Raw genomic sequence first — 13901 nt, 5'->3', positions numbered from 1 at the left:
GAAGAAGCAGATTCTATAGGCCCCATGGGAATTCTGAATACATTCTCAAGAGCTTCAGAGTACAAAACAAAAAGACTCATGGTGTCAAAAAACTCATGGGTGCCTGGGTGGCTCAGTTGGTTGGGTGCCTGCCTTCAGCTTGGGTCTGGTCCCAGGGTCCTGGGATCAAGCCCCTGCTGAACAGGGAGCAGGCTTCTCCCTCTCCCCTGCTCTTGCTCTCTCTCACTATCTCTCTGTCTCTCAAATAAAGAAATAATTTTTTTAAAAGATTTTATTTGTTTATTTGACAGGCAGAGAACACAAGTAGGCAGAGAGGCAGGCAGAGGGAGAAAGGGGGAAGCAGGCTTCTGAGGAGCCCAACGGGGGGGCTTGATCCCAGGACCCTGGGATCATGACCTGAGCTGAAGGCAGAGGCTTTAATCCACTGAGTCACCCAGGCGCCCCAAGAAATAAAATTAAAAACAACAACAACAACAACAACAAAATAAAAACAAACAAACAAACAAACAAAACCTCAAATCTAGGCAGAACTTACCAGAATCCTGAAGAACAAATACATCACAGGATATAAGAAATGTGCTCTTTGGGGAATGTTGAAGAGATAGTATCCATTAACCCAGAAGAAGAGAAGCCTTGTGGGTAATTTAATAATCGTCTTAAAATGTCAATGACTCAGATGCAGAGGATAGTCGATAAATACTCTCTTTATTCTTAGATGACTAAGTAGACTTAAAAGAGGCCATGGGAGATTTTGGTTTGACTTAAGGAGGAATCAAGATTGTGAAACACCGGAAATGGTTCCTAAGGAAAGCTGTGGAATCTTCTCTAGAGAGGTTTATAAATAGGATAAAGTCTCATCTGTCTGATGGTTGAGTGTAGCAGCAAGACCTAGCAATCCTAAGGTTTCTTCTGTGGTATTTTACATTTGGTACATCATATTTATTGGAATCATGTTGTCTGTATATAATGTTGGAGTGTACTGGCATGATTTGCATTTAAACTATAGGTTAAATAATATTAGAAATATATATCTTCTATAAACAAACCTTTAGTGGTTTCCTCTCATTTCCAAACATTGTATCATGACAGTCTGAGTAATATATCAGTCTGTTTCTTTATCCTGTCAGTAATAATTATTTCAGTGACGACTTGTATTACTATTACCCATTCTTCCTGAAAAGAGAGGAAATAATGTGAACTATGCCAGTCTACTCAAGTTGTTACCTGAAACATTTTGTAAAAGAGTAGAATATTTACTTGAAATATTTCCTTTCCACAGATATCATCAGGAGGTTACCACATTTCATGTTCTTTTCCTGTAAGGTCATTTTCTTTTAACCCATATTCCTTACTCTCCTTACATAGGGCTTGTAAGACAATTCACAAGAAGTGGCTGGATCTCACACACATTTGGAAAGGTAAGTTTTAATCTTCTTAAAACTTGTTTTAAAAAGTTGCATAAAATAAATTTATTTGGAATGAAACAAGTTTTATTTTAAATTGTTTTTCAGACGAGTTAGAACTGGATATAACTTTGAAGGTCATCAAGCTTATTTTACTGTTGAGGAAACAAATTCTGAGAAAAGGAAGTTTGTATCCAGTGTAACAGTGATAACATAAAGGCCAAATCTCAGGTCCTGTAACTCACAGTCTAGTGCTTTTTGCAACACACATCACTAAATCTTTCTCTGTTTTGGTGCTTATTTAGTGGTTATTTAGTGGAATGACTATGTGCATGTCTGTTAGGGTTAAGAATCTGTGGTCCCCAGAAGTGTGACAGCCACATGGAAGTGTAGGAGTGGAAAAATTTCCCTTCTTCCTTTGGCTGGTCTAATAATCAAATCGACATAAGACAGGTTAACAGGAGAAAAATAAACTTAATTTGTACTGGAGCTCCATTAAAATCTGAAGCCCAGAAGGTAGTGAGGTTATGAAGGCTTCTATATAACATGCTGAGCTAAGGAATGAAGCAGAGGTCTGGGGACAAGCAGATAAGGAAGGCCATTCACAGGAAGGCAGATAAAATGTTTGTAAAACAAAGGTTGCCTTGTTATGCAAAGTTTCTGGGGTATCTCTGTTAATAGCACTCTTTCCTGGCATAGGCCCCCTTTACAGTGTAAATTAAGGCAGTTGTTGGGGAGAGGTAAGAACTTCACCTGAATCTGATGGGTTTTGATTGTCTTTAGCTCAGAATAATCCTCATGCCAAAGTGACACATTTTGGGGTGGTAAATTCTGCTCCCCTTTAGTCCAGTCTTTGAAACTTCAAATAAGGAATTTTGCCATCTAGAAGTCCAGTTGATAGATTGTTGTATGTCTCATTATACCAGTCTCAGTCTTGAGAATAGTTCAGTTAAATGGTTTTGCTTTAATTCAGGAGGTGGTCTTGTAGGTGGGTTCTCAAGGTTAGGTTTAAATTGTGTAAGCAGTGAGACAATTATTCAGAGGAATTTATAGAGAAAGAAAATAAAAAGATGAATGGTTAAAGTCAATTATAAACCCAGTGGCAGCGTCAGTCCTGAAAGCTTCCAGGCAAGATTTCTAGATGTCTGGCTCAAGGCATCTTCAGAATGAGTAAGGGCAGGCCGTGGCAATCTGATAGATGTTCCTGGTTTGCAGTTTGAATGTCTTTAATGATGTTGTCTGGGAATCTTTCTGAGTCCTGCACACAGCAACAGGCATAAGGAAGATTGTCTAAACGTGAGTTATCGTTGTGATTTCTCTCAAGTTTATATCAAGTCATCTAGTCTCAGTGTGAGGGCTTTAGGAAAAGTAGCAGTTTTAGTTCCCAATGGTTCCAGGTCAAAAGGATGAGAAAAAAAATCGCAGATATTAGTTAGCATATCTGATATTGAAAGAAATTAGATATTAGACATTTAAAGAAACTAGAATTCAGGATCTAGTCCAGTTTAAAGATAAATAATAAAATTTCAAAGACAATAGAACCAGAATCTATATGTATGTACTATAGTTTCTATTGAAACAAATTTTTTCTCTCTACAAATACTCCCATTTCTACCCAAGCAAATTATGGCATAACTAATTTGCTGACATACGTCTAGTCTTATTAAATTTGGCCTGATTATATAAGTACATCAAGAATAATGATTGATCATTATAGGCTCTTTTAAATCGCTTTGCTGGGACTTTTCATAAGGACTCTCCGATTGAACTTCTAAAAGCCTCTTGAGGCCAGTAAGCCAAGCCGAAGACTTGCCATCAGAATTCACCTGCAATGCCTATAGATTTGGGTAAACTTCTCTCTTTTTTGGGTCCCTCAAATAGCCTGAGTCTTCTGCAGCTGCCAGAAAGTGATTTTCCTTACTTCCCTAGTTAGGCTGTTGGGAACCCTGTAAGCAAGTACCAGGCTATTTTTCACAGGGCCTTTTTGGCTATAAAGTCAACCTTAGTTCCTTAAAGCCATTTAGAATATCTTATTCTATGTATATTCTCAAATCTGACATTGTAGTCAAAGCCTTGGTAATATAACCAATGTTTCCAGTTGTGTCCTGTGACAAAGAGAACAGATTCTCATTGAACTTTTGCAGATAAATTTATTAACATGAAAATAAGAGGACTCACTAAGAGTTTCCAAATTCTGGAGAGATCAGGTAGGGAGAACAAGTAATTGTTTCATTTTTATTTACAAATGTACACTCTACCAATTTGCTCTAAGTCTTAGGTACCTTAGGAGAAAAAGTTTCCTTAAATCTGGAAAAATGAAACATTAAAGAACCAGCAATATTTCAAACAAAAAGTCATACAAATTGTAATCATCATCAGTTCATTTGGACCCATGTAATTAATTCTTGTTCTGCTTGAATCCACTTTTTTCCATTAGTTTTGGAAAATTCTTATCCAGTTCAGTTTTATGACTTAAAAATGATCAGAAACATGTGCTTGCCAGAGTCCTTTCTGTAAATTTCCATTAAGATGAAGCACTTAAGCTGATGTCTAGAGGATGTGAATTCTTTGTGGTGGGTATCCAGGATGCATTCATAAACGACTTTGCATATGAAGGCCTGAAGCTGGCAGCACCTGATTACAGTATCCTGGAGAGTAGGAGGAATTGTAAAGGGCAACCAAGCAAGTCTTACCTCTTGTCTCAGGTGCTTCTGCTAGATACATTTCCTGCTTTTGGTTATTTACGTGAGTGATCTTTGTACTCTGGGCCTGGAGATCAGGCTGGAGTGCTCTCTGTAAATCTTATGAAGAGAGGGAAGTCAAACAGGCAGCTGGGAATTTAAGGGATTTTCTGGGGAAGCTGTAGAAATTTGGGGATTTAAGGGAATTTGCTGAGGTAATGAGGCTGGATTTTGAGAGTGGGGATTTTAGACCAGGGGTCCAGAGATACAAGCGTTCTCCTGAAGTATCAGGAACAGGGAATAGGGGACTTTAAAAGTGTACATAAGAGCACAGAGAAGGAATTTACATTAGAGTAGACTTTAATTTTTGTTTTAAGTCCAATGTATGTTCTTTCATCTTATTAAAGGAGTCCCTAAGGCTTGCTACTCCTTTGTATTCATTTCAACCCAGTCTCTCCATAGGTACCCATATGACATTTGTTTAGGATGAGCGCTCTCTACTTTTTTTTTCTTTTCAATCTGTCCAATTCCAAGGATCCATCATCTGGCCATTGCCAAGTATTATCTTATATTAATCTCAATAGTGGACCAAACCAATAAGTCTTTAAGAAAGAGACACTTCCAAAGAAGAGTGAAAACGATGCAGTCCTCATAATCCAAAAATTTTAGTTCCAAAAATAGTAATAATAAAAAAAGACAAAGACACATATCTAGCCACAAATGGGGTACAACCCACATTTCTGTCCAGCCATATCTAGCTGCAAGTGAGATACAACCCACATTTTTCTGGCCAAATTTTATAACAGAGAAAAAAAGAAAACAGAGACCATCTTTGGGAGGAAGAGCATTGATAGAAAACAAAGTCATCATAACACACTTTAACCAAAGTGCATATACCCAAGGAACTAGTTCACCCAACTATTTTCTTCTGCTAATCTAAATTTAGAAAAAGAAAAGGACTCTCATTACTCTCACTTCCATCAGACCCTGCAGGCAGAGATCTGGGAGACCGAGATGGTAAGAATTCCTAACTTCTGCTGGCTTTTGTCATAAGTCCCAGGATCTCACAACTGCAACAGCCCCAGAGAGAGCAGTGTCCAGCAACTGAAGATTCCTTTGTTGTTGCCAGCTGTAGGGGTGGAATGATTTTCCTTTCATCCCTTCTAGGTTCTTTGGTCTAATAATCAAATTGACCAAAGATTAAAAGAAGAGGGGTGCCTGGGTGGCTCAGTCGGTTAAAGCTCTGCCTTAGACTCAGGCCATGATTGGGATTGAGCCCTTTGTAATGCTCCCTGCTCATTGGGGAGTCTGCTTCCCGCTCTACTCCAACCCTCACTTGTGCTCTTTCTTTCACTCTCTCTCTCTCTCAAATAAATAAATAAATAAAATCTTAAAAAAAGAAGAAGATTGACAGGAAAAAAGCCCAAATTTCATATTTATGGGAGTCCCATAAAAATATAAGACCTAAAGGGCAGCCGGATAATTGAGGCTTATAAGACTTACTGAGCCAAGGAAAGGGATAGGGTTCTGGGAATACAAAATGGAGGAAGGCCATTCACAAGAAGGTGAGAGATTTTTGGAAAACAAAGTTTGCCCTGTTATGCAGGTAAGTTTCTTAGGAAAAAAGGTATCTCTGCTAATAGTTCTCCTCCTGGTTCAGGCTCCCTTTCCAATGAGAATTTAGACAGTTGGTGGAGAGTAAAAGGCTTTTCCTAAATCTGCAGGTTAAAAAAAAAAAAAAATCAGCCTAAAATAAGTCCTTATACCAAAGAAGCATATTTTAGGGTGACAAGTTCTGTTTCACTTCAAAAGTGGGAGACAATTCAAAAGAATTCGTTCTTTTTTTAAAAGCTTTTATTTAAATTAGTTAACATACAATGTAATATTAGTTCGCATTTACAATATAGTAATTCAACGCTTCCATATAATACCCAGTGCTCATCACAAGTGCACTCCTTAATCCCCATCACCTATTTCCCCATCCCTCACCCATCTCCCCTCTGGTGACCATCAGTTTATTCTCTATAGTTAAGAGTCTGTTTCCTGGTTTGCCTTTCTTTTTTTCCCATTGCTCCTTTGTTTTGTTTCTTAAATCCCACATATGAGTGAGGTCATAAGATATTTGCCTTTCTCTGATTGACTTATTTCACTTAACATTATACTGTCTAGCACTCTCATGTCCTTGCAAATGGCAAGATTTAACTATTTTTTTATGGCTGAGTAATATTCATATACACTTCAGTATATCTTCTTTATCCATTGATCAGTTGATGGACGCTTGGCTGTTTCCATGATTTGACTAGTGTTAATAATGCTGCCATAAACATTGGGGTGTAGCTCTTATAACCTGTAGTGCAATTGCTAGATCATAGGGTAGTTCTACTTTTAACCTTCATATTGTTTTACACACAGGCTGCACTAGATTGCATCCCCACCAACAGTACAAGAGAGTTCTCCTTTCTCTACATTCTTGCCCATACATCTTGTTTCTTGCATTGTTGATTTTAGCCATTCTGACAGGTGTGAAGTAATATCTCATGGTAGTTTTGATTTGCATTTCCTTGATGATGAATGATGTTGAGCATCTTTTTCATGTGTTGGCCACCTCTATATCCTCTTTGGAGAAATGTCCCTTCATGTCCCCTGCCCATTTTTTAATTGGATTATTTGTTTTTTGGGTACTGAATTGTATCAATTATTTTTTCTTCCTTTTTGTAAAGAGATTTTATTTATTTATTTGAGAGAGAGAGAGAGAGAGTGAGGAAGAATGAGTGGGAAGAGGGCAGGGGGAGAATGGGAGGGAAAAGCAGACTCCCCACTGAACATGGAGCCCAACATGGGACTTGGTCCCTTGACCCCAAGATCATGACCCGAGCCAAAGTCAGATGGTAGACCAACTGAGCCACCCAGGTGCCCCTCAGTTCTTTATGTATTGTCCTTTGCAAGTATCTTCTCCCATTCTGTAGGTTGCCTTTTAGTTTTGTTGATCGTTTCCTTCACTGTACAGATTTTTATTTTGAGGTAGTCCTAATAGTTCATTTTTGCTTTTGTTTCCCTTGCCTCAGGAGTCATATCTAGAAAGAAGTTGCTGTGGCCAAAGTCAAAGAAGTTACTGCCTGTGTTCTCTTCTATGAGTTTTATGGCTTCGGGTCTCACATTTAGGTCTTTAATTCATTTTGAGTTTATTTTTGTGTATGGGGTAAGAGAGTGGTCCAGTTTCATTCTTTTGCATGTTGCTGTCCAGTTTTCCCAACATCATTTGTTGAAAAGACTCTCTTTTTCCTATAGATATTCTTTCCTGCTTTGTTGAAGATCAATTGACCACATAATTTGGGGGTTATTTTTGGGTTTTCTGTTGTGTTCCATTGATCTATTTGCCAGTACCATACTGTTTTGTTTACTGTAGCTTTGTAATGTTACTTGAAGTCTGGAATTATGATGCCTCTAGCTTTTCTTTTCTTTTCTTTTCTTTTTCTCTAAAGATTTTATTTATTTATTTGACAGATGGAGATCACAAGTAGGCAGAGAGGCAGGCAAATTGAGAGGGGGAAGTAGGCTCTCTGCTGAGAGAGCAGAGAGCCTGATGTGGGGCTCGATCCTAGGACCCTGGGATCATGACCTGAGCCCAAGGCAGAGGCTTTAACCCACTGAGCCACCCAGACGCCCCTAGCTTTGCTTTTTTTTTTCAAAATTGCTTCTGCTATCTGGTGTCTTTGTGGTTCCATACAAATATTAGGATTGTTTGTTCTAGCTCTGCAAAAGAATATTGTTGGTATTTTGATGCAGATTGCATTAAATGTGTAGTTTGCTTTGGGTAGTATAGACATTTTAATGATATTTGTTCTTCTAATCCATGAGCATGGAATATCTTTCCATTTCTTTGTGTCATCTTCAGTTTTTTTCATTAATATTTTATAGTTTTCAGAGTGTAGGTTTTTCACCTCTTTAGTGATATGCCTGGAATTCTTTCTCTTTATTCTTTGCATATTTATTACTGGTTTTTAATATATGGTTACCATTATGTTTATATGTTACCTGTTATGCATGTAAGAGTCTATGTTAAGTTAATGGTCTTTCAGCTTGAACTCATTCTTTACTTCTCTCCTCCCTATATTTTAGACATACGTTTTTATATTTTATGTCCTTTTTGTGAGTTCTTTGGATGATTTTTTTACAGAAACATTAATTTTTACTGCTTTTGTGTTTCCTGCTTTTATACTGTCACTTTGGGTCTCTCTTTTCCACTCAAAGTGCCTTTGAATATTTCTTGCAGGACTGGTTTAGTGGTCATGAACTCCTTTAGTTTTTGTTTTCCTGGGAAACTCTTTCTCTCTACTTCTATTCTGAGTGATAGTCTTGTTGGATAGAGCATTCTTGGCTGCAGATTTTTTCCATTCAGCATATTGAATATATCATGCCACTCCCTTCTGGTTTGGAAAGCTTCTGTTTAAAAATGTCCTGCTTGGGGTGCCTAGGTGCCTTGGTCAGTGGAGTGTCTGCCTTCAGCTCAGGTCATGATCTCAGGGTCCTGGGATGGAGCCTCATATTGGGCTCCCTGCTCAGTGGGGAGTCTGCTTGTCCCTCTCCCTCTGCTCCTCACCCCCACTCATGCTCTCTCTCTCTCTCAAATGAATAAATAAAATCTTTAAAAAAAAAATCTCTGATTCTTTTTAAACTTTTTTTGTCTCTGGGGTAAGGGTTTCACTGTCGTCTTCTAGTCTTTTCTCAAGTCCATTTAGTATCCTTTTGATAGTTGCTTTAAATTCTCCATCCAGCATGTTACTTATATCTGTTTTGGTTAGATCTCTGGCTTGACCTTATCTTGTTCTTTCATTTGGGATAAATTTCTTTGTTTTTCTCTTTTTGTTTAAGTCTCTGCCTTCTTCTCTGTATTAGAGAAGCTAGTTACGTCTCTTGTTCCTCAAAGTAATGGCCTTTTGAAAAAGAGATCATGTAGTACTGTAGGCCTGACACTTCACGGATTGTCTTCAGTGTGTCTGCTTCAGCTCTGCTGTTGTGTTCTGGCTGTTCTACCCTTCAGGCCAGTTGTCTACAGAGGCTCTCCTCACCTGGTTGAGTAGTATTTGTTCCCAGGGCCTGCACGTGGTGAGTCTTAACTAGGTGCTCTCTGGTCTGCTTTTGAAATGAGACCTGACACCACCTCCACTGGAACCGAGGCCCTACAAAACTCTCTGGTTGGGAGTTGTGATATGAGCAGGAGTTTGTGCTGATCTTCTGGGTGAGGGAGCTGCCTGGCTGAGACAAAGTGTAACTGAGAAAGGCAGTTCCCCTGGAGACAAGAAGGTGGGGCTTAGTGTAAGCAATTTCAGCAGCCAGTGTCTGTGCTTTGCTGCTTCCCACAGGTGGCTCTGTGTTTATGCTGAGGGGTGGGAGGAGGGAAATGGCACCTGCCAACTCCTTTGCTCTGGGAGAGGTTTCTCTGAACACTGCCTGTCAGGGACATGCTCATAAAAGAACAAATAATCTCCCCACTGTGTGCCCCAGACACTGCTCTAATTGCTGTTTCCACTCTGTGTGCCCCTGGCTTGTTTTTCTTGCCTTCTCTCCAAGAGCAACACTATTCTCTCTGGGCTCTATCCCAATCAACTTCACTAAACTTTAAAACTCCCAGCTTTAAGCCCTGCTGGTTGAAAGAACTCATGAAATTCAAACCCTCTCATTTTCCAAGCCAAGAGCTATGTGGAAATGTTCTCCTTGAGCATTTCCCTATGTACTCCTCTCTCTCTTGCTCTTCTCTGTAACCATGGCTCCCTCTCTTCCACAGCAGCCAGAATCCATTTCTCCCCTAAACCACCTCCCTGCCTTACCTTGTTTGATGTGGTCTTTTCTCTCCCTTTATTTGTGGAGTTTGTTCTGTAGTCTTCAGGTTGATTTCTGAGGCATTTAGGATGATTTGATAGTTATCTAGTTATAGTCATAGGATAAGGTAAGCCTAGGGTCCTCCTACTCCAATGTCATCTTCCTCCTCCCAAAAGAGTATGTTCTTTGAAGAGGAGAGACACAGGAAGGGTGCCATTGTAGACGGAGACTCATACAGAAGATATGTCTTATGATTTTAGAGATGATATTTTTCTTTTTGGGCTCTTCTAGAATAAAGGGTGAAGAGAAGGAGAGGTACTAATTCGACATTTATGGAAATACAAACAAATGGTTGGCATTATGGGAATTTTCCTCATATTAAATATCATAGACAGTAGTTAAGAAATTAAATGTGGCATGTATTGGTCACAAGAAAATCCCACTAAACTTTATATAATAGAATGCTCATAGCTATCCATTTTTTTCCCCCAAGGTGTCCATAGTAAGCAGTATCTATGTAGTTTGGAATTAGATTCTGTCTGTGTCATTAAGTATTTGAGTGACATAACAAATAAGAATTGTCAAGCAGTGTGGCAGTGTAAAAGGGTCATGGTGATGTGGAAGGCCAATATCACTAATCTATTAAATGAAGGAAAAAGCAGCCCAAATTTATACACGATCAAGATACTTTGTCCCAAATAAAAAGCACCTTTGCTGGACAATATCAGGTTTTGCTTTCCCAGACAATTCAAGTCCTCCCTCATAGTTCCCTTCCTCTGACCTATCTCTCTGGCCCCACTAGCTATGCACTGTATGTTAGAGTCCAAGGACATAGAGATAAATAAAAATATATTTCATTTCCTCAAGAAGCTCACAGCCCAGTTCACGGAGGTAGAGAAATAGAGACAATTATGATGCATTCTACTTAATACTGTGATATCAGGAAGAACTTTTCCATATGTGTCTATGGAAACTCAAGCTATGTGTTTCAGTGAGGGGATGATGTCTGAGTGGAGTTTTGAATGATAAATAGGAAGATCTCATTATCTTCTCTTTGGATTATTGAAAGTATTCCCTAACTGAAAGTCTTGCCGACATGCTTGCCCTACTACATTTCAATGGAGCTCCCATTTGAATGGCAATGAAGCATAAGAAATTCATGGTGTATTTGGGGAAATTCCAAATGTTTGGTATGGTTTTACTGAGAGGTGAAAAATCCAAGTCAAGAAGATAAGCAGAGGCTTAACCATGGGGTGTCTTGTATGTCATGAACCCTATAGTGTTGAAATTGAAGAGCAGTAGAATATGTTGCAAGTGGAAGAATAACCCAGTCCAATCTGCATTTTGATCTTGTGACTGCTAAGTAGAGAATGCTTTGGAGGGAGGGTAAGCACGGTGGCAGAAAGCCCAGTTGAGAGGCATCATGAAGAAGATGATGTAGCTAGAGCAATGGTGGTGGGAATACGGGGAGACGGACAGATTTGAGAAGTAGTTAGGAATTGCTGTTGACAGAATTTGTTGTTAGATTGATTGTGGTGGATGAAATGAGGGGAGAGAACTAGGATTATCTTATCTAGCGTTAGCAACTGGTTAGCAGTGCCATTCTATGAAATCTGAAACAGAGGAGGAAGACCAGTTCTGCATGGGGGAGGATGATGATCAATTCACACGTGGACATGTTGAGCTTGACTCACCTGTGAAATATCCAGGTAAAAATTTCTACTAAGCAATTTGATATGATGGTCTGGAGCTCAGGAGAGTAGTCTGTACTCACCCTTTTCTGCCTCTTCTGAATGCCCTTAGAATCCATCCTCAGTAGTTTAACCCTTGATTCCTTACCATCCTGGACCTGTCCTTTAGTTTCTCTCATTTTCATGTACTTCTCAGGTATTGTATACCCATCTGTATCTTTTGCAATGCTTATCTGACTTTGGGGCATACGTGAGGTCTTTATAAAGGCTTGTAAAGATTTGCGTGGCTACCTCATCACAGAGGTTATTCAGGAAAAAAAGTGACACTTTTTAGTAGTTATTACAAATCAATTTTACATGTGTGACCAATTTTACTTGAAAGATTTGTAAGATATTTTTCGTTACCACTTGCCCCTAATTTAAGTTTTCCAACCTTTAGCGAGAAGTGAAAATGTTAACAGTTTTTCTACATTGGCTTCCTCACAATCCTTTATTCTGTCATCTGAGTCCCTGAGTTTTTGTAACCCAATTTGGCATATGGAATTGATAAGCCAGGGAAGGGATCTTGTTATTGTTATTTCATGTTTGGGCATTTACAATTATTTGTGGATATTGTATCCTGAGACATTCTGAACTTCATTTTTTCCAAAGGAGGGGCCTCTTTTGTATCAACAGTGGAACTTAAGGGATTTCTGTTAAGCATTTACAGAAAACAGTTCCTCTTAAAAAAAAAAAAGCAGGAGGCTTAGGAACAGTTGCCAAGTGGGGAATGAGATCTTTGGTGGCTTAGCAGTTTTTGCTTTCTCATTTCCCTCCCTTTTGATACTTTTTCATTATGTTTATTCTCCCTCTTCTAGAATTTATTATTTCATTTATGCATGCATCCACATAGTCACATATTCATTCCTTATACATCACTAAAGTTTACCAGTCCTAGTCTCTGTACTTTGCAGAATACTCAAGATAAGAATTAGTCATACAGTACAAATGTGGAAAACTAACACTGCTTCTTTCCCACACAGACCTGTTGAGTACTTTATGTAAATATCAATGGGGTTTTTAGAGAAAATAATTCCTGCTTTGGGAGCTTGTCTCAAAAGAGTGGTGCTAATATTGAGACTTAAACCCAGTAGGTAGCAAGGGGAAATACCGACAAGTAAATGACAGATGGAGCTTTACCCTTTTTTTTTTTTTTTTTAAGATTTTACTTATTTATTTGATGGAGAGAGAGTGAGCACAAGCAGGGGGAGCAGCAGGTAGAGGGAGAAGCAGGTTCCCTGCCAAGCAAGGAGCCTGATGTGGGGCTCTGTCCCTGGGATCATGACCTGAGCCGAAGGCAGATGCTTAACCAACCGAGCTGTCCTGGTATCCTGGAGCTTTAAATACTTTCTGATCAAAATCTTCCATCACCTAATTCATACAGAGGCTAACTGTGTGTGTGTCAGGCATATAGTAGGTGCTTTATACATATAAATTCATTCAATTCTTACTATGATGTAAACCCTATTACTATCCCCCATTTTAAAGATGAGGAAACTGAAGCATAGAGATGTTCAGTACATTTTTTAAAAAAGATTTATTTATTTATTTGGCAGACAGAGATCATAAGTAGGCAGAGAGGCAGGCAGAGAGAGAGAGAGGAGGAAGCAGGCTCCCCACTGAGCAGAGAGCCCAATGCGGGGCTTGATCCCAGGACCCCGGGATCATGACCTAAGCCGGAGTCAGAGGCTTTAACCCACTGAGCCACCCAGGCGCCCCATTCAGTACATTTTCCAGGGTCACATAGCTAGTAAATGATGGTTCTGAGATTTGAACCCAGGCAATATGACTCCAGATTTAATGCCCTTAGATACAATATTCAGATATGGAACTAGTATGATCAATTTAGTATGTATATGTTCATTTTCTTTTAGCTATTCTGTGTCTTCTTCTATGTGTCATATGTGTATGCTAGAGAGTAGCTCAGAACAAAAGAAAACCATATGTAACTTTGCTCTTAACATTTAAACCCAGTATACAACAAATAAGGGGGAATGTACCAAAAAGAGCACCCGAAACTAGCAGTAACTGGAAATCACGCAACAATTTGGTGACACAAGAAAGAAGGATTGCCAAAAAAACCCCCTCCACATTATTTATTTATTTAAGCCCCTTCCTTTCTTCCTTCCTTCTTTCCTTCCTTCCTTCCTTCTTTCCTTTTGTAATCTCTCTGTCCAACACAGGGCTCAAACTCACAACTCTGAAAGCAAGCATTTCATGCTCTACCCACTGGGTTACCCAGGTGCTCCAAATTTTTTTTTAAACAT

At 39.1% G+C, this 13901-nt stretch overlaps 1 protein-coding gene across 1 annotated transcript in view; it reads left to right on the top strand.

Annotated features, from left to right (window-relative positions):
- Positions 1 to 864: 864 nt before the first annotated feature.
- Positions 865 to 13901, top strand: part of IL13RA2 (interleukin 13 receptor subunit alpha 2) — a 77497-nt gene continuing 64460 nt past the window's right edge. The window contains exons 1-2 of the mRNA XM_080795898.1: positions 865 to 928; positions 1366 to 1418. The gene's annotated coding sequence lies outside the window, so the exon portion shown is untranslated. The remainder of the gene's footprint in view (positions 929 to 1365; positions 1419 to 13901) is intronic.

This window comes from Martes martes (assembly GCF_963455335.1).
Source record: "Martes martes genome assembly, chromosome: X".
Taxonomy (NCBI): Eukaryota; Metazoa; Chordata; class Mammalia; order Carnivora; family Mustelidae; genus Martes; species Martes martes.
Note: the sequence above shows the minus strand (reverse complement) of the source record. Positions and strands in the feature narration are given on the sequence as shown.